The following is a 25,798-nucleotide window of genomic DNA, read 5'->3' as shown; positions in this document are numbered from 1 at the left end:
AAGAAATTTTTATCGGGCTTCTACAATTCACGTTTAATCAGGTCCTTGATACAGTCCTGAATGGGGAACACCCTAGACTTTTTAGGCTTTAGGCTCTCAAACATTAGCTCTGGTCTAGACTGGGACTCCTTTTCTTCCTCAAGCTCCATCGTGGATTTAACCGCCTTCAATAATAGATCCGTATCTTCCGCTCTAAATAACGGCTTCCCTGTCAAATCCTCAGAGGAGGAATCCGAGTCTGCAAAAGCGCCCTCCTCAGACCCAGAGTCCATAGTATCCTCCACTATCGCCTGGGCCCTCTTATGTCTGGATGAGCTAGGCAGGGATTTTTTAAGCTCCTCCAGAAGAACGGACTTCATTTTTTACTAAATCTTGGATACTTTGCAATAAAGATGGTGACTCCTCTGCCATTAACTTATCCAGACATGGTTGACATGTTTTGGGGTAAGACGGATCCAACTTCCACACTCCTTAGCTCTTGTTTTGTGGGAAGCTTTTCTTGGGGTTTCTTTAACCAGAATTTAATAAAACAGCCTAATCAGTCTAACCTGACCATAATAATAACTCCCCAAAGGGAGATGGTGGGGGTTAACCCCTATTACCCCAGGAGTACCATGCTGGATTCCAAAAGCTGCTCCTGTCTGTAGGTGCGCTGTTCCACTTCCCCTTCTTGCATGATAATGCTGCTTCAAGGGGGCCAATGGAGGGCTGTAGGTGCCGCTTGGCATCCGGTCAGTATCTGCCTGCTGCTGCTCCCCACACTGGCTGGCGTTCCCTTCTTCAAATGGGCCGCGCAGCGCCCATGTTAAGCTCCTCCCCTTCCAGCCGGTGGAACGCACGCATCACTTCAATGAGAGAAGACGTACCTCCCCCTCACGCTGCAACTTCGCCGGCAGGGTCACAAGGCAGCTCCCCATGGCTACTGAAGGGAAAAAAAAACAGACGCCAGGCTTCTCAGCGGCTTCTAGTGGAGACTTACACTGAAAGGTACCTCCACTAGGTTTCTCTTTAACCCTAGAGGTCCTGCAGCCGAAAAATAGACCTGGAAAGAAATCCTCCTGTCCCTGGACAGCAAAGAACTGAGCAATGGAAGGCAAGGGACCAATTTAAAGATCTGGGAAGTTCCTGTTTCCTGTCTGGAAGGGGGAGGATCTCACAGGTGCTGTCATGGAAATCTGAAGTTTCCAGGAGAACAGAGCAGCGCCCAGGGGTAATAATAAGTGCAGGGAGATCCCTGGGCGCCACTCTCTACGTCTGTATGCTTAGTTTAGCCTTTTTATTGTAATGAAAGGTCCTCTTTAAACACCGTCATTTATTGCCCTTTTACACTATGTAAGCCATGTGGGGTTTAATTTTATTTGCCTGTACTTGTTAACTCCAGGAATTCATTTAATATACTTAGTGTCCTTATGAGAGTTCCTCCTAGTCTGTCCTGGAGTGCAGCACTCAACCCTGGGAAATTCACCTTTTTTAAAAGTGTTTCTGCCCTACTAAGCTGAGTTTTTACAGTTTTTGGATTATTTTGTGGTCTATTACCAAGGTTTTCATGGACAATGACATTTTGCTAAAGCACTGCATTGTTAGAAGTTTGCCTCTCGTAGGATCTTCTACAAACTGGCCCATAGAGTTATCCTGCAAAAAGCTGAGAAATGTATTTGTTTTGCAGCAGATGCAGAACCATGTTCCCTGTTTGGATAGTTAAAATCTACCACTACTGTGCCAGCCTACACTGCCCACTCCATGTCCTCAGTGATATGGGGGGGGGGGGCATTCACTGCTCTGGTGCCATAGAATATGTTGCAATTCTTCAATGACGACAGAAATGTTAACTATGCTCATGTGCACAGACCCATTAAATATGTGACAGGATTCAGTCCTGATGCTAAATGCATCACACCCTGATTGAAGACTTGCTCGTGTGAAAGGGGGCTTAAAACCTGCCCACTAACCATCTTACCAAAAAGTTTAATTCAAACAAAATCACAATTCTGATCTGGTTTATTAGCTTATACAAGTCAATTTTGTATGAGGAAGGTGTATAGAAACAGAACATGCATGCAGCTAGCAGCATTTGTAAGCCTTTGGCATCAGTGTCAGATTGTGTAACATGACCAATTTAGGTTTACTAGCAGGTACTCTTGTGCTTGTAAGCACTGCTCTTATAAAGCGTGATGTATGAAACTGGTCACAGGACCTTCCTATGGCATCAGTTTAATTACAGTGGGACAGAATGCACACACTGGGGCCACAACCAGTGATTAATGTTGCCTACAGCCAGGAAACAAGTTCTCTTTACAGGTCTGACTGGGGGGGGGGGGGGGGTGCCAAAACCCCTTTCTTGCACAAGGCACATCAGATCACTGGCTTACTAAAACATTAATAGCTGCATACATTTGCTACTCCCAGCACATGCACAGGCTAGTAAGAGGAGCAGAACCCTTTAAGATTGTGCAGTCTCCAGTTGCTTGACAGTCAAATGTAAGGCTGATGTCAATCCAGAAGAATCATTAATTAACCACTGGATCAGGAAAACTGTAAAAAATAAAAAGCGCATTACTCCAAGACATCTTTAGACAAATGAAAACACAATCTATGCAGAAGCTCAGGAACTACCACTCAATCATAGACATCAGACTGGGGCGGTAAAACAGATCATCACAGCCGAGCATATTATAACATTACAGGTTACCGATTTGTTGATCTGCTAGAACTGAAACTTACCAAGGTGTTGACATGACAGCCTGTAAAAAGAAATTAAACACATTAGACAGTTCAAGATTAAGCAAGCTCAAAATCCTATCAGGGGGTCTCTTCAGGATAGCGACGATCCTTGTCACAGCCAACACAAGTGCCAGCTCAGGGTATAGTGGATGATTCATCACTGGAGACCCCCTTGGAATTCTCTCCAATCTACAAAACTGACAGATGTTTCCAAGTGTCAAATACTTAAAATGGTACCCCCAATCAGCACATTCCACAAACCTCATTGTCCCAATGACTCATTCATAGCCAATTGAGCTAAACTATAGCCTTCAGTAAAACATTTGTAGGGAACAGAAGGCACCTTAAACTGTTCAGAGACATTAAAAAGGGAACTGGTCATATCCACTATTGTTCACTGGGCTACAGTCGAGTACCATTACAGTACACAAGGGAGAGGAGGGCAAGACATAAGCCATGATTGTCAGGTTTCTTTCCCATGTCCAACAAGAAAAACCTGACAGTCAGGGCAGGAGGGTGCCACAATTCAGACTTCTGCCTTGCAGAGCTGTTAGAGTGCAGGTAACAGTAAGGGTGACCAGTCACTAACCTATGGAATAAAGAGCTTAAAAAGGACCACTAAGACAATCCAATGGAAGAATTTTTTTGTTCTGCAATATTACAACTGCAGACCATTAAAGTCTGGCTGCAGCATTGCCTTCTCTACTTCTGATGCTACAGATTACACCACAATGCTACATGACATGTGTACAGTCTATAATCAATCCATTTACAAATTGCAAGTCACACTGGATTACATAATTTGCTACCAATTAGTCTAGAAAAGTTGAGCAATAATGCCAGTGAGATCTACAATGTGGCATAGAGTGCCACAAAAGCTGGGTTAACAGTATGTTAACCTGCAAGAGGGACTGCCAAGTATGAAGTGTACCAAAATAAATTTTACTAAGACTTGTAATTAAAGATGAGCGAATTTCATATTTTGAAATTCACACACTTTAGTGGTAAAATACTGCAGGATCTGTTCAAACTGCAAACTGCTACAGAATGCAGACACCCAAGCAGAAAGTAACACTTCATGCTATGCTTGGTTTTTTCATGGTTTAGTGATCCTTTAAATCAGGCATCAAACTGCAGCCCTCCATCTTTTGAAAAACTACAACTCCCAACATGCCCGAGCAGCCTACAGCAGGGCATTGTGGGAGCTGGTTTCACAACAGCTGGAGGGCTGCAGTTTGAGGATGCCCGCTTTAAACATTTGGAACCTGACACTCATGGCAACTGGGAACACAAAAATGCAAGTTGGATAAACTAGCGATTATTCAGAACTAGAGATGCCGTTACCAGATGAAGCCTGCTTACCAGAACAAGGCAGTCCTGTCCACTGCAACAGTCCCCATCTCAAGCCTGAAAGAAAACCAATATTCAGTCATAACAAGCTACATCACAAGTTAACATTTGAGCCATTTTTTTTACCTCCAAGCCATCAGAAACCAATTCTCATCAGTACTATTCAGACGAACGAGATTCCATTAGATTAAGATTCATCATGCCAGTTGGAGGGAGGCCTGCTAGCAACATTATAACCCACTCATTACTGTATAGCTATAGAGTTCAGGCACTGATACAATTTGCTTAACAGCTGCATTAGGGCTCATGCACACAACCGCATGCCATCTTGTGGTTCATAAACTGCAGATCTGCAAAACAGATGCTGCCAGTGTGCATTCTGCAATGTGTAGCGGAACAGGCCACCCATAATAGAAGTGCCAATTTTCTGGAAAACAGATGTTTTTTTGCAGGGCCACAGAACAGAGCAACGGATGCCGACAGTACACGGCCCACTTTTTTTGCAGCCTCATTTAAGTGAATGGGTCCACATCCAAGCTGCATGAGCCCTTAAGGTAACTGTTACCCATAAGTTAGATGCAAGTGTAAAGGTATTATGCAGTGCTTAATACTGATAACCCATCCTGAGGATGGGTTCTCAGGTCAGTCTGCAACTCCTGGCACCTCTGCCAATCTGTTTGAAGAGGTCCTGGCACTCATGCTGGTTCAAAATTCTGTGCATTGTCTTTGTAAAGGCAGCACAGAGTAATTACAACTGCTCCACCTCACTTGATACTAGGATGAGCTGTTGCAAGTATCCTGCACTGTTGCAAAGAGTAATTTGTGCTTGCACAAACACTAAAGTGTCATCTTTCAAGGCTAGATCAACACTAAGGGGTTATCCAAGTTCTAAAACAGACCAACCCCCCCCCCCCCCCCCCCCCTCATAGGTAATCTACTTACCCCGCTCCTCCTTATACATGGATGAAAACATCTGGTGTCAGAGGCAGGGCACAAGCCTCCCTAGTGTCAAATGCGATGCTAGGGAGGCTTGTCCCTGCTTTGCAATGCACATTTTTACCAAGAATGGATTATCTTGGTCCAAGTCACTGCATCAGATCTAGGCAGTAGTTATGACTAGTCAATAAACTTCCTGCTTCCATATTATGTGCACATGTCCACAATGGCAGTTGGTCATACCTGAAATCTAGTATGACAAATCTTCAGAACACAGGTTCAGTCGAATGCTTGTGGTGCTTTAATAGTCATTTCATTCTTGAGTACAATTTTACCCTGCAGGAGAGGCTACAATTAGACTTTTGCTTTAAAAAAAAAAGCAAAAATAAAAAAACAGGAGAACACATGCTGCTCAGAAGTTCATAATTTTTCACTGTGCTATCAAAGTGAGCTAGTTAAACTCATCATTGCAGGCTTGTGCTTGGTACAAAGCCATTACCCACCTAGTATGTGGCAGTGTCCGCCATGTTCACCAGCAGTCCTGTAAGGACAGAAAAGTTTAGGATTCTACATACTCCTAAAACCATTGAGAAGCTATCCTGACAAACTCAGTATATACCGATCAGTCACTGAATATCAGACTGGGGCGGTAAAGATCATCACAAGTATCACACCTAGAATCAGTCAACAACATGACACCAAATTACCTGAGCCAGATGCCCACACCAACCTGTAAAATAAGACAAAGTTAGACAAAGTTAGTAGTGACAAGTTCCTGCCAGCCAAAGCAAAGGCTATTAAACTGCCTTCTAGAATTTAGAGTGGCAGCACAAAGACAACCCTTGTCAGACTGTTCCAGCTGGAACATGCATCCTTCCTCTCCTACAGATGGTACCAGTGGGTTCACCTTTTTCAGGCTCTGGCACCATACAGAAGGTCGGACATGTGAAGATATCATCATTTTGGGCAAAATGCAAATAGATGCTTTAAGGCAAAGAGACTTACCCAGGGCAAGGAAATCCACAGAATCTTTCCAATGGCGAAATCTGTAACAAGAACAGAATTAGTGCATTTTCTAGGCACCTCAGATCAGGTCTTTGTTTTTAAAATGCTACAAAACTGTATAAGTCCTTCAGACCGCAGATGGGCACCATTTATCCTTACCATGCTTCTGGACAGCATCCAAAGCAAAGTTCACCCTGCAGAAAACAAATCCAGCATTAGACTACATAACTGAAAAATATAGATTTACAGCATCTAAGCTCCATCAGAACTCCACCATGCTATTAAGTGTTCTTCACAGCAGTTCAGACGAACGAGACTTCATGAAGTCATCATATGGAGCATACAGTATTTTGCTACAACATAAAAAGCTATGTAGTCCAAACAAGCAACTACACAATGCACAGCCTAGGAATACTAAGAACTCAAGTCACCATGTACACATACGATTGCCTCCTAGAGATGACAATACTACAAGCTGCACTCACTACTGAAGAGGTGAGGGCCTTAAAGAGGACCCTTCATTACAATAAAAAAATCTAAACTAAGCATACAGATGGAGTGGCATCCAGGGAACTCCCTGCACTTACCATTATCCCTGGGCGCCGCTCTGTTCTCCCGGCATCTTCAGATTTTCGGCTCAACCGGGAGGAGCCTGCTCTTGTTCTCCTCAGGCTATGAGCTGAGTGCTGCGATTGGCCTGCTCTTCAGCCTGGGAGAAGGAGACGCCCAGGAGAAGAGCAGGCTCCTCCCGGTTGAGCTGAAAATCTGAAGATACCGGAGCGGCGCCCAGGGATAATAGTAAGTGCAGGGAGATCTCTGGATGCCGCTCTCCATGTCTGTATGCTTAGTTTAGATTTTTTATTGTAATGAAAGGTCCTCTTTAAGGCAAGCAGCTGACAGAGCTGATGAAAATACAGGATGGAATCATTTACGGTCAGTGACATTTTTAGGAGTATTTACCTTTTGGTATGAAACATGGTTTAAAAGGCTGAGGCTCTAAAGGAAGCCTGGGGGGAGAAAAACCTGTTAATATAAACACTCCAGAGAACAAGGCACACCTCAAGAAACCACAGCTCATCTCAGAATTAAAGTGGCATCATTTACAAGTCAGCCATATGCTTGTCAAGATAATTCATCAGTGATGAGGCACAATTCACCCAAGTTACATCGCTGGCAACTCACCTGCAACAGTAGTCATCCAACATCCTCAGGCCGTATGTAGGGAGGCACTACAAAAAAAAAAAAAACAATTATAGCCACTAGTACACAAGCAATGGGTTATTTCACACTGCCTACTCAGACATTGTTTAGCTCCATTCAGCTAATTTACTATGGTAGCTGCAGGAGTACTAGAGCACTTCATTGCTCCAATCAGGAGGTCTTATCACCAAGATCAAATGTGGCCAGGCCTATGTCAGGGACAAGCTAGAGTATTGAGAACCCATGCTTGGTAGTCCTGTACTGATCCAAGACCATTACAGAGAGTTCTCACTTCACACAAGATTAAGTATAACAGCCACTCAGCCAGTGAGGTTATCTCCACTGTGAGCTCAGAAAGAGAGAGTTCAAGTGGTTATCATCTTTGTGGCTCGTGTACAGAACAGACCCGGCAGAAATACAGCATCTGAGTATGCAATTAGTGAAGGACTCCTTTACAGATCAATGGCCCATTCAGATGACTGTATGGTTGCTGTGTGAACTCCACGCTGCAGTGTGGACCCCTTAACTCAAATTGGTCTGTGATCCACAGGTTATGGCAAGATATGTAATATCCATCTCCTGCAGTGGAGAGGCATGGACAGGATTCCAATTCATGCCTTTGCACTGCAGAAGATAGGACATGTCTTATCCAGTTCCATATCTTCTGGATTGGACCCATTCAAGTGAATGGGTCTGCACCCATGATGGAGTTCACATGGCTGGTAACCAGGTTTTGCGGACCACTGTTTGCAGTCCACAAAGTTACGGTAACCATGCATTTGTGTTAAGCCCCAAGAGTGGCGCCACGGCTTACATAGCAATACAGCTTGTAATCTGTGCCTCCAGCTGCTGGAAGCCTCAAACTGGGCCAGAATGCTAACCAAGCAGTGTGGCTCCATCACTGATTTGTCACAGTTCTCTGGGCCATGTACTGTGCAGGGAACCAGGACAATACCAGTCTCTTTAATAGAGCCATGCTGCCACTGGCCATACAGATGATCCATTTAAGAGAATCCCACATCAGTAGCTGCCTCAGGAGATCCTACTCCTAGGTCTGTTCAGTGGTTTTTGGCACTGCTCTCCAAGTGGAATTCATGACCAAAAACACTATCCAGCATGCTATTTGTTTCAATGGGAGGTAGCACATGCTCTTACTGCAGGTGGAAGGGCACAGCTACTTCCAGTAGATGGCACTGGTGTGATGTTCTCTTCCGGAGAGTCCTCACTGCATATTCCACATGGGTGGAAAAAGTAAAATAAAGCAGCAGCACATCCTATCTTAAAAAGAGGACCTTTCATGGGTTTGTAGTAAGTCAGATAAATATCTGTACCTGCTGGGTACCACCCACTGATGCCACCACCCTGCCTGTTTTTTTTTTAACTAGCGCTCCATTATGGCCCCCTGAAAATTTCACACTCCGTATGCCAATACTGAGCATCGGAGCAATGGGGAGGAGACAGTCTGTGGGCATCTCCTTCTCCCTTGGCTGTAGCACTGTCCAATCGCAGCAGAGCGCCACAGCCAGGGAGGTTTTTATCCTACCTGCCTAACGCTCTGCAATTAGACAGCACACTGGAGCACAAAATTTGCAGGGGTCATAAAAAAACTATAAAAAAAACACAGGCAAGGTGGTGGCATCAGCAGGGGGTACCCTGCAGGTACAGATATTTCTCACTACAAACCCATGAAAGGTCCTCTTTAAAGGGAGTCTGTCACCACCACATGGCCATATACAGTGATTACATTGTCCTCTAGCACGCCTATACATGAATGGTACCTTTGTTCTTCCAGCTTCTGCAAGTCTAAAGAAAATATCAGTTTAATTCATATGCAAATGAGCGCTCGCCAGTGCCCAGGGGTGGCATTCACCGTGTTGGAGCCAAGGCTGCTCTGCCTTTTTTTCATTGTTTTCCCGCCCTCCTATTCTCTTGCGTCATCCTTCGGTTCGGCTGAGATCCCATGCACTGCCTCGCCGGAGCATGCGCACTGCGATGCCCACTGTGGGCACATCACTGACTACTGCGAATGCACCAGCAAACACCACATTGCCGCTGGTTTTGCGCCGTTTGCCGGCATGTGCGCAGTAGTTAAAGCAATGCTGTGCCAACAATGGGCATTGCAGTGCACAGGATCTCGGCCGGTCCTAAGGATGACGCAGTAGAATAGGAGGGCAGGCAAACAATGAAAAAAAAAAAAAAAAAAGGCAGAGCAGCCTTGTAGTGATGTCCGGTTCATGAACGAATCGTTCATTTGAATCGATTCAGTTCAGTGAACCGGAGGAGTCTATTCACTTGAATGATCCGATCCGTTTGAAACGGCTCTTCTCAGTCACAGCAGACAGAGACCTCACGCTGGCAGCAGGTCAGGAGCCTGAGGGAGGGACTCGGGAGGAGTCAGTAATATGAGCCTAGAGTGGAAGCTGCTTCTGCTAGCCCTGCCCCTCCCACCAACCAATCACCGACCAGAGCTGAGGGGGCAAGGCAAGCACAGCAGCAGCTCTGACTCGAGTCCTCCGTCTGTACAGGGAGTCTAAATGAATCGAATGAGTCACAAGAATCTAAAGATCCGACTCAGTCATTGACTCATTCGAGTCATTGACTCATTCGAGTCATTGACTCATTCGAGTCATTGACTCATTCGAGTCATTGACTCATTCGAGTCATTGACTCATTCGAGTCATTGACTCATTCGAGTCATTGACTCATTCGAGTCATTGACTCATTCGAGTCATTGACTCATTCGAGTCATTGACTCATTCGAGTCATTGACTCATTCGAGTCATTGACTCATTCGAGTCATTGACTCATTCGAGTCATTGACTCATTCGAGTCATTGACTCATTCGAGTCATTGACTCATTCGAGTCATTGACTCATTCGAGTCATTGACTCATTCGAGTCATTGACTCATTCGAGTCATTGACTCATTCGAGTCATTGACTCATTCGAGTCATTGACTCATTCGATTCATTGACTCATTCGATTCATTGACTCATTCGATTCATTGACTCATTCGATTCATTGACTCATTCGATTCATTGACTCATTCGATTCATTGACTCATTCGATTCATTGACTCATTCGATTCATTGACTCATTCGATTCATTGACTCATTCGATTCATTGACTCATTCGATTCATTGACTCATTCGATTCAAGAGCCGTGAGTCACTAGAACAGGTCACATTACACTGAGGCTCTCGGCTCTTGTTGCAGCAGTGATAACGTTAAGGAACAGCAGCAGAGATAAGAGAAGGGACAGATGACAGTTTAGATTACAGGATGGATTAACCCTTTAGAATCAAATTGGCTTCTCAGGGAGATATACATGTTAAAAGGCATCTCATGTGAACCCACCCTTAGTTATATGGCTACTGAATGAGATGCCTTTAACATATAGATCTCCTGAGAAGCCAATTTGATTCTAAAGGGTTAATCCATCCTGTAATCTAAACTGTCATCTGTCCCTTCTCTTATCTCTGCTCCTGTCCCTTAACGTGATCACTGCTGCAACAAGAGCCGACAGCCTCAGTGTAATGTAACCTGTTCTAGTGACTCACGGCTCTTGAATCGAATGAGTCAATGAATCGAATGAGTCACTAACCGAGTCGGATCTTTAGATTCTTGTGACTCATTCGATTCATTTAGACTCCCTGTACAGACGGAGGACTCGATTCAGAGCTGCAGTGTGCTGTGCTGGCCTCGCCCCCTCAGCTCTGGTCGGTGGTTGGTTGGTGGGCAGGGAGGGGTGGGGCTAGCACTTGCGAGTCAGCTCAGCAGTCTGACTCACCAAGTGAACCGAAGATCCGATTCATGAATCGGTTCATTTGAATGAGCTGATTCAAATGAACCGATTCACCTAAAAGATCCGAACTTCCCATCACTACAGCCTTGGCTCCAACACAGTGAACGCCGCTCCTGGGCACTGGCGAGCGCTCATTTGCATATGAATTAAACTGATATTTTCTTTAGACTTGCAGAAGATGGAAAAACAAAAAGGTACCATTACATTCCTGATCCTGAAATAATCTCCCACAGCCCCGGCAAACTGTTCCGCCCCCACGTCATCGTCTACCTTCTAGAAATGCCCCGTCCTCCTTCCTGTCAGCAGCCAGAAAACTCGCGCAGGGGCAGTACCACCTGCAGTCTGCACGATCATCAACCTCCTAAGGTCAACAGCGCTCAGATTACATCACTGGGCTCGGCGCATGCCCAGTGAGACTTTTGAGGCTGTTGCCCCCAGGAGCTTGATCGCACAGGCGGTACTGCCCCTGCGTGAGTTTTCTGGCCGCCAACAGGAAGAAGGACGGGGCATTTCTAGAAGGTAGACGATGACATGGGGGCAGAACAGTTTGGCGGGGCTGTGGGAGGTTATATCAGGATGTGTTCTTGGGATTCAAATTAAGGCGGGCTGGGCACTGCAGGGGGAGTCACTGGGCACCGGAGGGGGGAAAAAAAAAAAAAAAAACCCTTCTGGGCATCTTGGAGCCTCATCAGCATATCATAAAAAGGGCTTTTTTTATCAAAAGGACAAAACGAAATTAAGTAAGACGACTGCTGGAAATAAGGTACTTTAGTGAACATGGCGATGGTGACAGCTTAAAATGGTAAAAGCAGGTGACAGATTCCCTTTAAACCCATAGATTCTGGGCTGAAGCAGATTTCCAAACTCCGTGTGAACACTAAAAGGCAGGTTTACTCTAAACTAAAGGTTTGCCTACAAGTTTCAGCCCATTTTCCATTCAGTTTTATGCAGAGCCTGCAATCTGATGACCTAGCCCGAGTATATCAGTAGCTTGAGCCCGGAATAGCCCTTTAACCCTTTACTGGAAGAGCAGACCATGTGTGAAGGAAACATACCCACTAAGCCAAGTCATTTAGAAATAGAGCAATACACACTTACCGACCTGTCCGAGAAAGAGCGGCACCTAGGAAAGTCAATAAAGCGCATTAGCATCTTGAAGACATCTTTCCTAAGAAACAAGTGTGGAGCTGCGGGGGGAGATCAGGGCACGTGACTCAGAGACTTCGGCTTCCTCACAGGTCTCAGAACAGGTCTGTGAATAGTCTCATCCTAGACGAGGAGCACACGATCAGACTGCCTGACACGTGCGCGTCCAACGTGATCCCCCCCCCCGGCAGAGAACAGATACACGCTATGTTAGCAGAGCGACCCCCTGTGGGACACACCGACCACCAGCACGTGGCGCGCGGCCTAGACCGAGGATGCCGCCGGATTACAACTCACCATCTCAGGAAGTCAGGCGCAGGAAACGGCCAATTGTAAGAGAGCGGGCTCTTTTATAGCACAGGCGAGGCGTGACGGGAATGTGGGCATGCGCCTTCATGCGCTTTTTTTCCCCTTTTTTCAATAAGCTTTATTACATTTCGTGTAGGCGCAACAAAACGTCTCTGCCGTATCGGATGTGATTTGCCCAATGTTCATCATACTACAAGCATTGAATTGTAGGCCTGGGTTGAATAAAAGGCTTTTGAACAGAATTTTTACTCCTTAGTAAAAAACAGTTTTGGGCCTTAGTGACCAACATTTTGATGTATACATAAGATTTGATGACTTATCCTCTGGATAGGTCATCTGTATGTGATCAGTGGGCTCTGACACATGGGACCCCCGCTGATCGGCCGCTGGATGAGAAGGCACCGCAGCCTTCGCTCTACTTTTCCTAGGTCAGTGATGTCATGTTCATTACTCATATGGCCTAGGACAGACCCCCCCCATTGTCCCTCTTATGGAGGGACAGTCCCTATTTTTAACGCCTCTTTTCTCCTTTTCTGTCACCTCTTTTTACCCTATAGAGATGCGGACATGCACGGCTAGATTGCCACTAGCATGTCCGCAATATACCTGTCCCATATCTCTGAGTGGTTTTATTGAGTGTAAAAAAATGCTTTTATATATATGTAAATCAGCCTGGTAAGGAGCTAACCGTTCTGGAGCCCAGCACCGCCTGTAACCAGGAATCTCCTCCTTGCTCACAAAGTCAGATCGCCGTAATCTCGTGATGTAGTGTCGGCATAGTGTTCCTTCCCTGTGCTGGCATCAGCCTCAGGGAAGGAACTGCGTGAGCTCGCACACCGCAAGATTACGGCGATCTGACTTCATGAGCAAGGAGGAGATTCCTGGTTACAGGCGGTGCTGGGCTCCAGAACGCTTAGCTCCTTACCAGGCTAATTTACATATATATAAAAGCATTTTTTTACACTCAATAAAACCACTCAGAGATATGGGACAGGTATATTGCGGGCATGCTAGTGGCAATCTAGCCGTGCATGTCCGCATCTCTATAGGGTAAAAAGAGGTGACAGAATCCCTTTAAATGTCCCTCTTTTTGATCTGAGGTATACATTTGCATTATTACACAATATTGACCCATAAACTGGTTCCTCTCTTTATATTAGAGCCTGTTTTTTTATATTATTTCATTATGTAATACAGCAGGGATTTTAGAAATTTCTATATTCAGATTATTTTTGCGCTATTTGCAAACTATTGAAGTGCATAACCTGCTCAGGACCGCCGTACGCAGGATTGCGTCTTTGCGGCGGTCCTGTTACTCTGGGTGGACGCGCCGGTGCGTCCTCTCGCGAGACGCGAGATTACGGGCAAAGCCGGCCCGTGCATGCGCATCGCGGGCCGGCAAAATTTAAAAGACAAGTTCGTCATCAACCTGCCAGCCAATGATCGTCGCTGGCAGGTTGATGATTTTCAAAAAATCTAATCAGAAGCCATCTAACACATTATATTTATAAATATGTGTTAAATGGCTTCTCTGCTCCTCCACTGGTCCTTTTCGTCGGTTGGTTCAAGCAGAGGAGCACACATCACTGTGAGTACCCACCAACACCCCAGATCACCCTCCATCACCCCAATTAACCCCTTGATCGCCCCTGTCAATCACCTAGTGAAAGGGAAAAAAGTGATCAGTGTAAACTGTCTCTTTTTTTTTTTCACTGGTATTGACTGATAGGTTTTAGGATAATTTAGGCCCCTTGGTTAGGTAGTTTAGCGTCAGTTAGCGCCCAGCCCACCGCACCGCAGTCACTGATTCGCTGATTAGCGTATCGCTAATCAGCATTTGTACTTTTATAGTATCTGTAAGTGATCAAAACTGATCACAGTCAGATCTATAATTGTATTAGTGTCACCTTAGCTTGCCCTCCACCCAAAACGCAGTGTTTGCCCGATCAGGCCTGATCGGTCGCCCACACGTGCGTTCACCTACGCCCGCCCCGCGCAGTGACAACATTTTTTTTGTTTTTTGATCACTGCACAATCACTTTACAAGCGCTGCGGCGATAAAAAAATCAGTTTTGATATTTTTTATCAATCGCAGCGGCCTCCGGTACTTTGCTAGCCTCCCCTTTGTAAGACAGGCTTGCTTTTTTTCTTGGGTAGTCTCAGGGACTACCCCTAAATTTAGTAGTCCAAATGTCAAACAGGGGGTATTCTTCTGAAGAGGCCTACAGGATTCTGACCCAGTCGGATGAGGAATGGGAAACCTCATCTGACGAATCTAGCAGGTCAAAATATGAACCTGTAGAAAGCAGTGGCAGTCTGACCCAAAGTTCGGACGAGGAGGTTGAGGTCCCTGATAGCACCAGGCGTACCCGGCCCCTTGTTGCTAGACCACAGGTTGCGCAGGATCCGTTTCAAGGGCAGCAGAGTGGGGCTGTCGCTGTCGGATTACGTGGTGAGGCATACACCAGCAGCGCAGCCCATCTTGGACCTAGTACCAGCACTGCCGTACAACATGGTGAAGTGGCGAGCACCAGAAGGGCAGTTGAAGCTGGTACGGTGGCACGTGCAGTAGTTACCCCGTCGCAGCCACCGCACAGACAGGCCCGTAGAGCCCCTAGAATCCCTGAGGTGCTGGCAAACCCTGATTGGCAGTCACCAACTTCAGCCGCACCATTAGTTCCCCCTTTCACCGCCCAGTCTGGAGTTTGGGTTGAGACAGCTCAGATCGGTTCGGCCCTGGAATTTTTTGAGCTGTTCTTGACTGCGGAGCTCTTGGACTTAGTCGTGGCAGAAACAAATCGGTATGCCACTCAATTTATAGCCGCCAACCCGGGAAGCTCTTATGCCCAGTATTTCCGGTGGAAACCCGTCCAAGTTTCCGAATATTTTTTTTTTCTGGGCCTTCTCCTCAACATGGGCCTGACAAAAAAGCATGAATTGCGGTCATATTGGTCCACAAACCCAATTCATCACATGCCCATGTTCTCTGCTGCTATGTCCAGGACACGTTTTGAGACCATCCTGCGTTTCCTGCACTTTAGCGACAACACAACCTCCCGTCTCAGATGCCACCCAGCTTTTGACCGGCTCCACAAAATTCGGCCCCTCATAGACCACTTCAATCAGAAATTTGCAGATTTGTATACCCCTGAGCAAAACATCTGTGTAGACGAGTCCCTAATACATTTTACCGGGCGCCTTGGCTTCAAACAATACATCCCAAGCAAGCGCGCCCGTTATGGGGTCAAATTGTATAAGCTCTGTGAAAGGGCCACAGGCTATACCCACAAATTTCGGATCTATGAGGGAAAAGATCAGACCCTGGAGCCGGTCGGTTGCCCTGACTACCTGGGGAGCAGTGGGAAGACAGTCTGGGACTTGGTGTCACCCTTATTTGGCAAGGGGTACCATCTTTATGTGGACAATTTCTACACAAGTGTGGCCCTCTTCAGGCATTTGTTCCTAGAACAGATTGGCTGCTGTGGCACCGTGCTTCCCCCAACGGCTCGTTACCACCCGTCTTGCAAGGGGGGAGAGGGCTGCCTTGTGTAACGAAGAACTGCTCGCGGTGAAATGGAGAGACAAGCGTGACGTTTACATGCTCTCCTCCATTCACGCAGACACGACAATCCAAATTGAACGGGCAACCAGTGTCATTGAAAAGCCCCTCTGTGTCCACGACTATAATGCGCTCATGGGAGGGGTGGACTTCAATGACCAGATGTTGGCTCCCTATTTAGTTTCCCGACGCACCAGACGCTGGTATAAGAAGGTGTCTGTATATTTAATTCAATTGGCTGCATATAATAGTTTTGTTCTCTACAGTAAGGCTGGGAGAACAGGATCCTTCCTCAAATTTCAGGAAGAGATCATCGCGAACCTCCTGTATCCAGGAGGTTCCGTGGCCCCAACCACCAGTGTAGTGAGCCGTCTACACGAGCGACATTTCCCCAGTGTCGTTGCTGGTACCTCAAACCAAGCGTCACCCCGAAAAAAATGGTGTGTCTGTAGCAGGAGTGGAATAAGGCGTGACACCCGCTATTTCTGTCCTGACTGTCCGGACCACCCTGCCCTATGCTTTGGAGAGTGTTTCCGTATGTACCACACACAGGTACACTTAGCATAGGGATTGCATCTCACAGGACAGGCACACAGGGCTATTAGGGCCCTTTTACTCACAGCTGCTGCAAACCTCTCCTTTCACCTGGGATAAAGTGCATAATGTACTTCGCCACAACTTTGGGCGATTTGCGCTTTGCACATTGTCCCATGGGGAAGGAGAGGTTTGTCCTATAAAGGTAAAAAAAAAAAAAAAACACCAGTAAGCAAAAAAGTTAACTTTCAGTTCAAAAAGTTAAAAAAAAGTTTATATGTTCTGTTCAAAAGTTATTATAAAGTTAATAAAATTTATTGCTTTGCGGCCTGGTTTTTTCTTTTTTGTTTTGTTTTTTTTACCTTCCAGGTGGACCAACCGATCGACTAGCTGCAGCACTGATGTGCATTCTGACAGAAGCATTGCGCTGCTGTCAGATTACACACAAGTCGGTGTATGCGGCGCTGCAAGACGAGATTTCTCCTCTGCAGTAAAAGATACGTTTGCCGAGGCATATGAGCTGAGGAGGTGGCGGTGTTCATATGCTTTGGCAAACACTTTGTATATATAAAAAAATAAAAATAAATCCCGGCAATGATTCATTCATCCACATCGATTGATGTGAATGAAGAAATCTGGTTTGCCAGGGCATACGGGCTAAGTGGGTATGGATGTTGGGCGGAGCTCCTATGTCCTGGCAGACGCCTTTCCCCTCCTTTTTTTTTTTTGGCAGAGATTTTTTCATCCACATTGATCGATGCGAATGAAGAAATCTGTGCCGTTCATTTTTTCTTTCAGCCCAGAGGCTGAACGAAAAAAAAAAAATCTCATTACCCGTATGCTCAATATAAGGAGAATAGCAGAAACTCCTAATGCTGGCCATACATGTAATGATTGCGGAGACCCTCAAATGCCAGGGCAGTACAAACACCGCACAAATGACCCCATTTTGGAAAGAAGACACCCCAAGGTATTCACTGAGGGGCATATTGAGTCCATGAAAGATTGAAATTTTTGTCCCAAGTTAGCGGAAAGGGAGACTTTGTGAGAAAAAAAAAAAAATAATCAATTTCCGCTAACTTGTGCCAAAAAAAAAAAAATTCTATGAACTCGCCATGCCCCTCATTGAATACCTTGGGGTGTCTTCTTTCCAAAATGGGGTCACATGTGGGGTATTTATACTGCCCTGGCATTTTAGGGGCCCCAAAGCGTGAGAAGAAGTCTGGTATCCAAATGTCTAAAAATGCCCTCCTAAAAGGAATGTGGGCCCCTTTGCGCATCTAGGCTGCAAAAAAGTGTCACACATGTGGTATCTCCGTACTCAGGAGAAGTTGGGCAATGTGTTTTGGGGTGTCATTTTACATATACCCATGCTGGGTGAGAGAAATATCTTGGCAAAAGACAACTTTTCCCATTTTTTTTATACAAAGTTGGCATTTGACCAAGATATTTATCTCACCCAGCATGGGTATATGTAAAATGACACCCCAAAACACATTGCCCAACTTCTCCTGAGTACGGAGATACCACATGTGTGACACTTTATTGCAGCCTAGGTGGGCAAAGGGGCCCACATTCCAAAGAGCACCTTTTGGATTTCACCGGCCATTTTTTACAGATTTTGATTTCAAACTACTTACCACACATTAGGGCTCCTAGAATGCCAGGGCAGTATAACTACCCCACAAGTGACCCCATTTTGGAAAGAAGACACCCCAAGGTATTCCGTGAGGGGCATGGCGAGTTCCTAGAATTTTTTATTTTTTGTCACAAGTTAGCGGAAAATGATGATTTTTTTTTTTTTCTTACAAAGTCTCATATTCCACTAACTTGTGACAAAAAATAAAAACTTCCATGAACTCACTATGCCCATCACGAAATACCTTGGGGTGTCTTCTTCCCAAAATGGGGTCACTTGTGGGGTAGTTATACTGCCCTGGCATTTTAGGGGCCCAAATGCGTGCATAGTAGTTTGAAATCAAAATCTGTAAAAAATGGGCGGTGAAATCTGAAAGGTGCTCTTTGGAATGTGGGCCCCTTTGCCCACCTAGGCTGCAAAAAAGTGTCACACATGTGGTATCTCCGTACTCAGGAGAAGTTGGGCAATGTGTTTTGGGGTGTCATTTTACATATACCCATGCTGGGTGAGAGAAATATCTTGGCAAAAGACAACTTTTCCCATTTTTTTATACAAAGTTGGCATTTGACCAAGATATTTATCTCACCCAGCATGGGTCACAAGTTAGTGGAATATGAGACTTTGTAAGAAAAAAAAATAAAAATCATTTTCCGCTAACTTGTGACAAAAAATAAAAAGTTCTAAGAACTCACTATGCCCATCAGCGAATACCTTAGGGTGTCTACTTTCCGAAATGGGGTCATTTGTGGGGTGTTTGTACTGTCTGGCCATTGTAGAACCTCAGGAAACATGACAGGTGCTCAGAAAGTCAGAGCTGCTTCAAAAAGCGGAAATTCACATTTTTGTACCATAGTTTGTAAACGCTATAACTTTTACCCAAACCATTTTTTTTTTTACCCAAACATTTTTTTTTTTATCAAAGACATGTAGAACAATAAATTTAGAGAAAAATTTATATATGGATGTCGTTTTTTTTGCAAAATTCTACAACTGAAAGTGAAAAATGTAATTTTTTTGCAAAAAAATCGTTAAATTTCGATTAATAACAAAAAAAGTAAAAATATCAGCAGCAATGAAATACCACCAAATGAAAGCTCTATTAGTGAGAAGAAAAGGAGGTAAAATTCATTTGGGTGGTAAGTTGCATGACCGAGCAATAAACGGTGAAAGTAGTGTAGGTCAGAAGTGTAAAAAGTGGCCTGGTCATTAAGGGTGTTTAAGCTAGGGGGGCTGAGGTGGTAAATATGCAGGAAAAATGGATCTTTCACATAATGAACCATAAATGTCCCTCTTTGACCGTCCAAAAAGTTGCGAGGTATGCCTAGGGGCAGCTCAGCCTCATTGAAGTGAATGGGACTGAGCTGCGATACCAAGCACAGCTGCTATACAATATACATCACTGTGCTTGGTGGGCATGGAGAAGGCAGCAGCTCTGACAGGAGCGCCCTTGACATCTCAAAACAGCTGATGGGCAGGGGCGTAACTACCATAGTGGCAGACCATGCGACTGCTATGGGGCGCAGGGCCCAGTTGGGATTATCCCTTCTTCTACTGGGGCTCTTCTACAACTTTTAGCAAATGAGGCAGTGGAAAAATGGCCCAAGGGTCATTGAAAGGGGTTTAGGCAGAAACACTTCTGTCCTGTGTGGGGGGCCTGGTTTGATCCTTGCTATGGGGCCCTTACTTTTCTATGTATGCCACTGGGTCCTGGGTGTCGGACCCCCACCGACCAGATACTGATTACCTATTCCGAGGATAGGTCATCAGTAGACAAATCCTGGAAATTCCTTTTAAAGGGGTTTTGCCATCTCAGACAATGGGGGCATATCGCTAGGATATGCCCCCATTGTCTGATAGGTGCGGGTCCCACCTCTGGGACCCGCACCTACAATGAGAACGGAGAGGGGAAATGAACAGAGGGCGCACTGCACATGCGCAGCCGCCCTCCATTCATTTCTATTGGGCCGCCAAAAATAGCAGAGTGCTGGCTCATAGAAATGAATGGGAGAATAGGCCACGCGTGCACAGTGTGCTCCCATTCACTTCTATGGGAGCAGCGGGTAGCAGCGCTTGGTGGTGGACGGACCCCAGGAAATCCAGGGTCCTTCAGCCACAGCTCTCCCCGCTCTGTTCTTGTTGTAGGTGCAGGTCCCAGAGATGGAACCCGCACCTATCAGAAAATGGAGGCATATCCTAGCGATATGCCCCCATTGTATGTGATGGGAATACCCCTTTAACTATTCTGGGAGGGGGGCGATGGGAAAAAACAGCAATACCACCATTGAATTTTTACATTGTAACTTTTTCAACATTGACATGATAACTTTATTCTCTGTGTCAGTACGATTACAGCAATACTATATATATATATATATATATATATATATATATATATATATACAGGGCCGCTGATAGAAATCATGGGGCCCCGTACAGCATACATGACGGGGCCCCCTTCAGCTCCACCCCCTGATCCCTCCTTCAGCCACACCCCTGGCCCCGCCCTTGGCCCCTCCCCAGACGCCGCCTTGAAACAACATGCAGATTTGTCTACAAGTGATATTTATTTTTCTCCAGCCAGTTATAAGTTTTATTATCCAAAATAAATACTGTTTTCAGATGAGAACAGACCTCTTTAATATCAATATGTAATAAAAAAACATTAATGAATAAATGAAGTGGTATTTTGAAAAAATTAGGAAGATTAAACAAATGATAAAGGTGGAAAAAAAACAACAAGCCAGGTCTCGTTAAAGATAGTTTACTGTAGACAACTGGGTAAACATAAGTGCGCCAACAGGCACAAAAACAACAGGAGTCAAACGACCCAAGTTCAGAGTGCAATTGAACATTCACAGTCTGCATATGTGCATATATTTATGGCTTCACCCAAAAACACTGACCAGTTTCACTAGTCCTTTCCCATTTTGCCAAAGGTGTTACAAATTTGTAGTGGACATTCTTCGTACCTTTGCTTCAGCAAACTCATTTATAAGGTCTTTAAAGTTTAGCTGTCTTGCAAGTTCATGCTCATGCCATCCACAGATCCCCCCCATAACAGTCATCCACAGATCCCCCCATAACAGTGTCATCCACAGATCCCCCCCATAACAGTGTCATCCACAGATCCCCCTCCCTCCATAATGGTGCCATCCACAGATCCCCCCCATAAGTGTCATCCACAGACCCCCCGGCCCCCCCCATAAGTGTCATCCACATGACAGACCCCCCCCCCCCATAACAGTGCCATCCACGGATCCCCCGCCCTCCCTATAACAGTGCCGTCATGACGTCATCCATATAGATCCCCCCCCCCCGCCACTCACAGTAGTATACATTAATAAATCGGTGCAGCCGTGCAGGCTGCAGACAGTAACTTTAATTTTAGCACAGGCACAGCGCTCATCTCTTTACTAAAATACTACCTTACATTCAGCTCCTGCCTCCTCCCTCCACCCTCCAGCCTCCAGTAACAAGTGCGGGCGGCAGCGCTCACTCACTGACGTCACGCGCCTGCGCCGCCTAGTGGGAGGAGCAGGCGTGTGACGTCAGTGAATGAGCGCCGCCCCCACACTGCCTGCTGTTACTGGAGCCAGCCCACTGACAGCAAAAAAATTAAAATGCAGTGCTCCAGACTAAAAAAAATACCTAGTAGCCATTGGCTCCTGAACTGAAAAATTTAGGAGCCAAATCAAATTTTTAGTCGCCAAATCGAAACTGAATCAAATCTTTGGTATCGTGACAACGCTACGCCGATCAGATCGGCGTAGGGTTGTTTTGAAACCAAAATTTTGATTCGCTTTCGTCACCATAAAAAATTATTGCGATACTCAATACCGCGCAAAAAAAACCCCAAAAAAAACAAAAAAGCCGTGTGCATTTCGCATTTTATGAAACATTCGGCTCATAATAAAACAGTCCTATGCTATTTTTTGGGGTGACAAGGTGACTAAAAAATGGCGAATGCTCACCGCATAGGAGATATTTTTTAATAATTTAATAGTTTGGACAGCGCTATGTAATATGTTTATTTATTTATTGTTTATATATTTTATATGTAAAATTGGGAAAGGGGGGATTTAAACTTAATATTTTAAAGTACTTTCACACTAGCGTTTTTCATTTCCGGCATTGAGTTCCGTCACGGGGGCTCTATACCGGAAAAGAACGGATCAGGTATATCCCCATGCATTCTGAATGGAGAGTAATCCGTTCAGTTTGCATCAGGACGTCTTCAGTTCAGTCATTTTGACTGATCAGGCAAAAGATAAAACCGCAGCATGCTACGGTTTTATCTCCGGCGAAAAAAAATGAAGACTTGCCTGAATGCCGGATCCGGCATTTTTCCCCATAGGAATGTATTAGTGCCGGATCCAGCATTCAAAATACCGGAATGCACCCGCACTAAATCAGGACCCATTCACTTCTATGGGGCTGTGCATATGAGCGGTGATTTTCACACATCACTTGTGCGTTGCGTGAAAATCGCAGCATGCTCTGTTGTGCGTTTTTCACGCAACGCAGGCCCCATAGAAGTTAATGGGGCTGTGTGAAAATCGCAAGCATCTGCAAGCAAGTGCGGATGCGGTGCGATTTTCACGCACGGTTCCTAGGTGACAGTCTATTCACTGTATTATTTTCCCTTATAACATGGTTATAAGGGGAAATAATAGCATTCTGAATACAGAATGCATAGTAGAAGGTCAATATAATAAACATTGGTGGCGCAGTGCGCCCCCCCATCACCCCAGTATAAACATTGGTGGCGCAGTGCGCCCCATCACCCCAGTATAAACATTGGTGGCGCAGTGCGCCCCATCACCCCAGTATAAACATTGGTGGCGCAGTGCGCCCCCCCATCACCCCAGTATAAACATTGGTGGCGCAGTGCGCCCCCCCATCACCCCAGTATAAACATTGGTGGCGCAGTGCGCCCCATCACCCCAGTATAAACATTGGTGGCGCAGTGCGCCCCATCACCCCAGTATAAACATTGGTGGCGCAGTGCGCCCCCTCAATATAATAAACATTGGTGGTGCATCGGGCAGTGCCAATGAGGGTTAAAAAATAAAAAAATAATTAACTCACCTCCTCCAGTTGATCGCGTAGCTGCCGGTCTCCTGTTCTTACTTCTTTCTTCAGGACCTGTGGTGACGTCACTGAGCTCCTCACATGATCCATCACCATGGTAATGGGCCATGTGATGAGCTCAGTGACGTCACCACAGGTCCTGAAGAAAGAAGTAATAACAGGAGACCGGCTGCTACGCTATGGAGGAGGTGAGTTAATTTTCTTTTATTATTTTTAACCCTCATTGGCACTTCCCACTGTGGGGGGGGGGGGGGGGGGGGCACACTGTGCCACCAACGTTTCTTATACAAATACAGGAGGCGGGTGCCGGAATCAAATAGCCGGCACCCGACCTCTGTGACAGGGAGCTGCGATCAGCTACAATTAACCCCTCAGGTACCGCACCTGAAGGGTTAACTCAACCGCAGCGGATCGCAGCTCCCTGTCACAGAGGTCGGGTGCCGGCTATTTGATTCCGGCACCCGCCTCCTGTATTTGTATTACAGCTCAGTTTTCTTCATTGGTGGCGCAGTGGCCACAGCCCCTCCTCCTCCTCCTCCCGTCTCTCTTCTTATTGGCAGCGGCGGGGGCAGCACAGGGGGGAGGGAGAGACTCCTCCTGCGCTGCTGAGAACTATCATCAGCTCCTGTGCCCGCCGCTGTATTGAGCAGAGCTGCGGCGGCGGGTCTAGTCGCAAATGGCGACAAGACTATCTGGAGCAAATGGTCGCCATCTGGAGCCCTGAAATGGCTCGGGAGTCGGCAGCCCGGGCCCCCCTGCCAGCCGGGCCCGGTACAACTGGGCCAGCTGTACTGGCCTATCAGCGGCCCTGTATATATATATATATATGTTTACAGTACAGACCAAAAGTTTGGACACACCTTCTCATTCAAAGAGTTTTCTTTATTTTCATGACTATGAAGGCATCAAAACTATGAATTAACACATGTAGAATTATATACATAACAAACAAGTGTGAAACAACTGAAAATATGTCATATTTTAGGTTCTTCAAAGTAGCCACCTTTTGCTTTGATTACTGCTTTGCACACTCTTGGCATTCTCTTGATGAACTTCAAGAGGTAGTCCCCTGAAATGGTCTTCCAACAGTCTTGAAGGAGTTCCCAGAGATGCTTAGCACTTGTTGGCCCTTTTGCCTTCACTCTGCGGTCCAGCTCACCCCAAACCATCTCGATTGGGTTCAGGTCCGGTGACTGTGGAAGCCAGGTCATCTGGCGCAGCACCCCATTACTCTCCTACATAGTCAAATAGCCCTTACTTTCAAAGTTTTCCCAATTTTTCGGCTGACTGACTAACCTTCATTTCTTAAACTAATGATGGCCACTTGTTTTTCTTAGCTGCTTTTTTCTTGCCGTAATACAAATTCTAACAGTCTATTCAGTAGGACTATCAGCTGTGTATCCACCTGACTTCTCCTCAACGCAACTAATGGTCCCAACCCCATTTATAAGGCAAGAAATCCCACTTATTAAACCTGACAGGGCACACCTGTGAAGTGAAAACCATTTCAGGGGACTACCTCTCGAAGCTCATCAAGAGAATGCCAAGAGTCTGCAAAGCAGTAATCAAAGCAAAAGGTGGCTACTTTGAAGAACCTAGAATATGACATATTTTCAGTTGTTTCACACTTGTTTGTTATGTATATAATTCCACATGTGTTAATTCATAGTTTTGATGCCTTCAGTGTGAATCTACAATTTTCATAGTCATGAAAATAAAGAAAACTCTTTGAATGAGTTGTGTCCAAACTTTTGGTCTGTACTGTATATATATATATATATATATATATATATATATATATTATATATAGTGAGGCAGTGACAGCCTCATATATGAAGGAAGGTATGTGTCTCCGATAATGGTGCAGGAAAAATATTAGAGGGGGTGCATATCATGCTTTACTGTGTTCAGGCCTTGGTGGAGTAAAAGCCAATAGCTAATGCGGCCACTAGGATAGATAGTGGATGCTCTTGTTAACTAGCATAGCTGGTATCAGCTAATCCGGGCCTGGCTTTTACTGGGAATAAGCAAAGAGCTAGGAGGGTGCTTATTCCCCACGATCCACTCCCGGTTTCAAACGTGGCCCATGTCCACGGTTGTGTTTAAAAGTCAGCAGCATGAAGCAGGTTGTGTCTGTATGAGTGAGAGGCTTACAGATCGGTGCAAGGTGTGTGTGAAGCAGTACTGGCCTGAGGACGGTTCTAAGTGAGATCTGAGCCTGTGTCGCTCTATTCATGTGTTATGGACTGACTACCTGACTCGGCTGTACAGAGCTATACGTTGGCTGGAACAATAAATAAACTATTGAAGTGACTTTGTTGTGCCCTAGCCTTTCTTCAACACTGGTCGAAGAAGTTGACGGCTCTAATATATATATATTATAAGGGGTAGCTCTCTTTCAGGGGGTCACACTCACAGACATCTTCACAGACACCAGGATTTAAGGGCCAAAACTGTGTTTTATTGCGGCACATCCGCGTAAACATAAACAGTTTTACAAAATA

At 45.6% G+C, this 25,798-nt stretch overlaps 1 long non-coding RNA gene and 8 other non-coding genes across 9 annotated transcripts; all 9 read right to left on the bottom strand.

Annotated features, from left to right (window-relative positions):
* Positions 1–1,980: 1,980 nt before the first annotated feature.
* LOC120981093 lies at positions 1,981–12,544 on the bottom strand. Its single transcript, XR_005774621.1, has 12 exons — positions 12,460–12,544; positions 12,115–12,139; positions 7,195–7,241; positions 6,973–7,019; positions 6,172–6,206; positions 6,013–6,053; positions 5,715–5,737; positions 5,511–5,548; positions 5,251–5,343; positions 4,084–4,128; positions 2,722–2,741; positions 1,981–2,532 (listed from the first exon to the last, which is right to left on the bottom strand). It is a non-coding gene; the product is annotated as an uncharacterized LOC120981093 (long non-coding RNA).
* Positions 2,597–2,666, bottom strand: LOC120981263. Its single transcript, XR_005774675.1, has one exon. It is a non-coding gene; the product is annotated as a small nucleolar RNA SNORD31 (small nucleolar RNA).
* LOC120981255 lies at positions 4,203–4,276 on the bottom strand. Its single transcript, XR_005774668.1, has one exon. It is a non-coding gene; the product is annotated as a small nucleolar RNA SNORD30 (small nucleolar RNA).
* Positions 5,415–5,480, bottom strand: LOC120981241. The gene has a single exon (XR_005774655.1). It is a non-coding gene; the product is annotated as a small nucleolar RNA SNORD29 (small nucleolar RNA).
* LOC120981261 lies at positions 5,610–5,677 on the bottom strand. Its single transcript, XR_005774673.1, has one exon. It is a non-coding gene; the product is annotated as a small nucleolar RNA SNORD31 (small nucleolar RNA).
* LOC120981266 lies at positions 5,846–5,974 on the bottom strand. Its single transcript, XR_005774678.1, has one exon. It is a non-coding gene; the product is annotated as a small nucleolar RNA SNORD22 (small nucleolar RNA).
* On the bottom strand, positions 6,270–6,350 carry LOC120981245. The gene has a single exon (XR_005774658.1). It is a non-coding gene; the product is annotated as a small nucleolar RNA SNORD28 (small nucleolar RNA).
* Positions 7,088–7,156, bottom strand: LOC120981249. The gene has a single exon (XR_005774662.1). It is a non-coding gene; the product is annotated as a small nucleolar RNA SNORD27 (small nucleolar RNA).
* On the bottom strand, positions 7,528–7,600 carry LOC120981252. The gene has a single exon (XR_005774665.1). It is a non-coding gene; the product is annotated as a small nucleolar RNA SNORD26 (small nucleolar RNA).
* Positions 12,545–25,798: the final 13,254 nt, after the last annotated feature.

Source organism: Bufo bufo, chromosome 10 (assembly GCF_905171765.1).
Source record: "Bufo bufo chromosome 10, aBufBuf1.1, whole genome shotgun sequence".
Classification (NCBI taxonomy): domain Eukaryota; kingdom Metazoa; phylum Chordata; class Amphibia; order Anura; family Bufonidae; genus Bufo; species Bufo bufo.
Note: the sequence above shows the minus strand (reverse complement) of the source record. Positions and strands in the feature narration are given on the sequence as shown.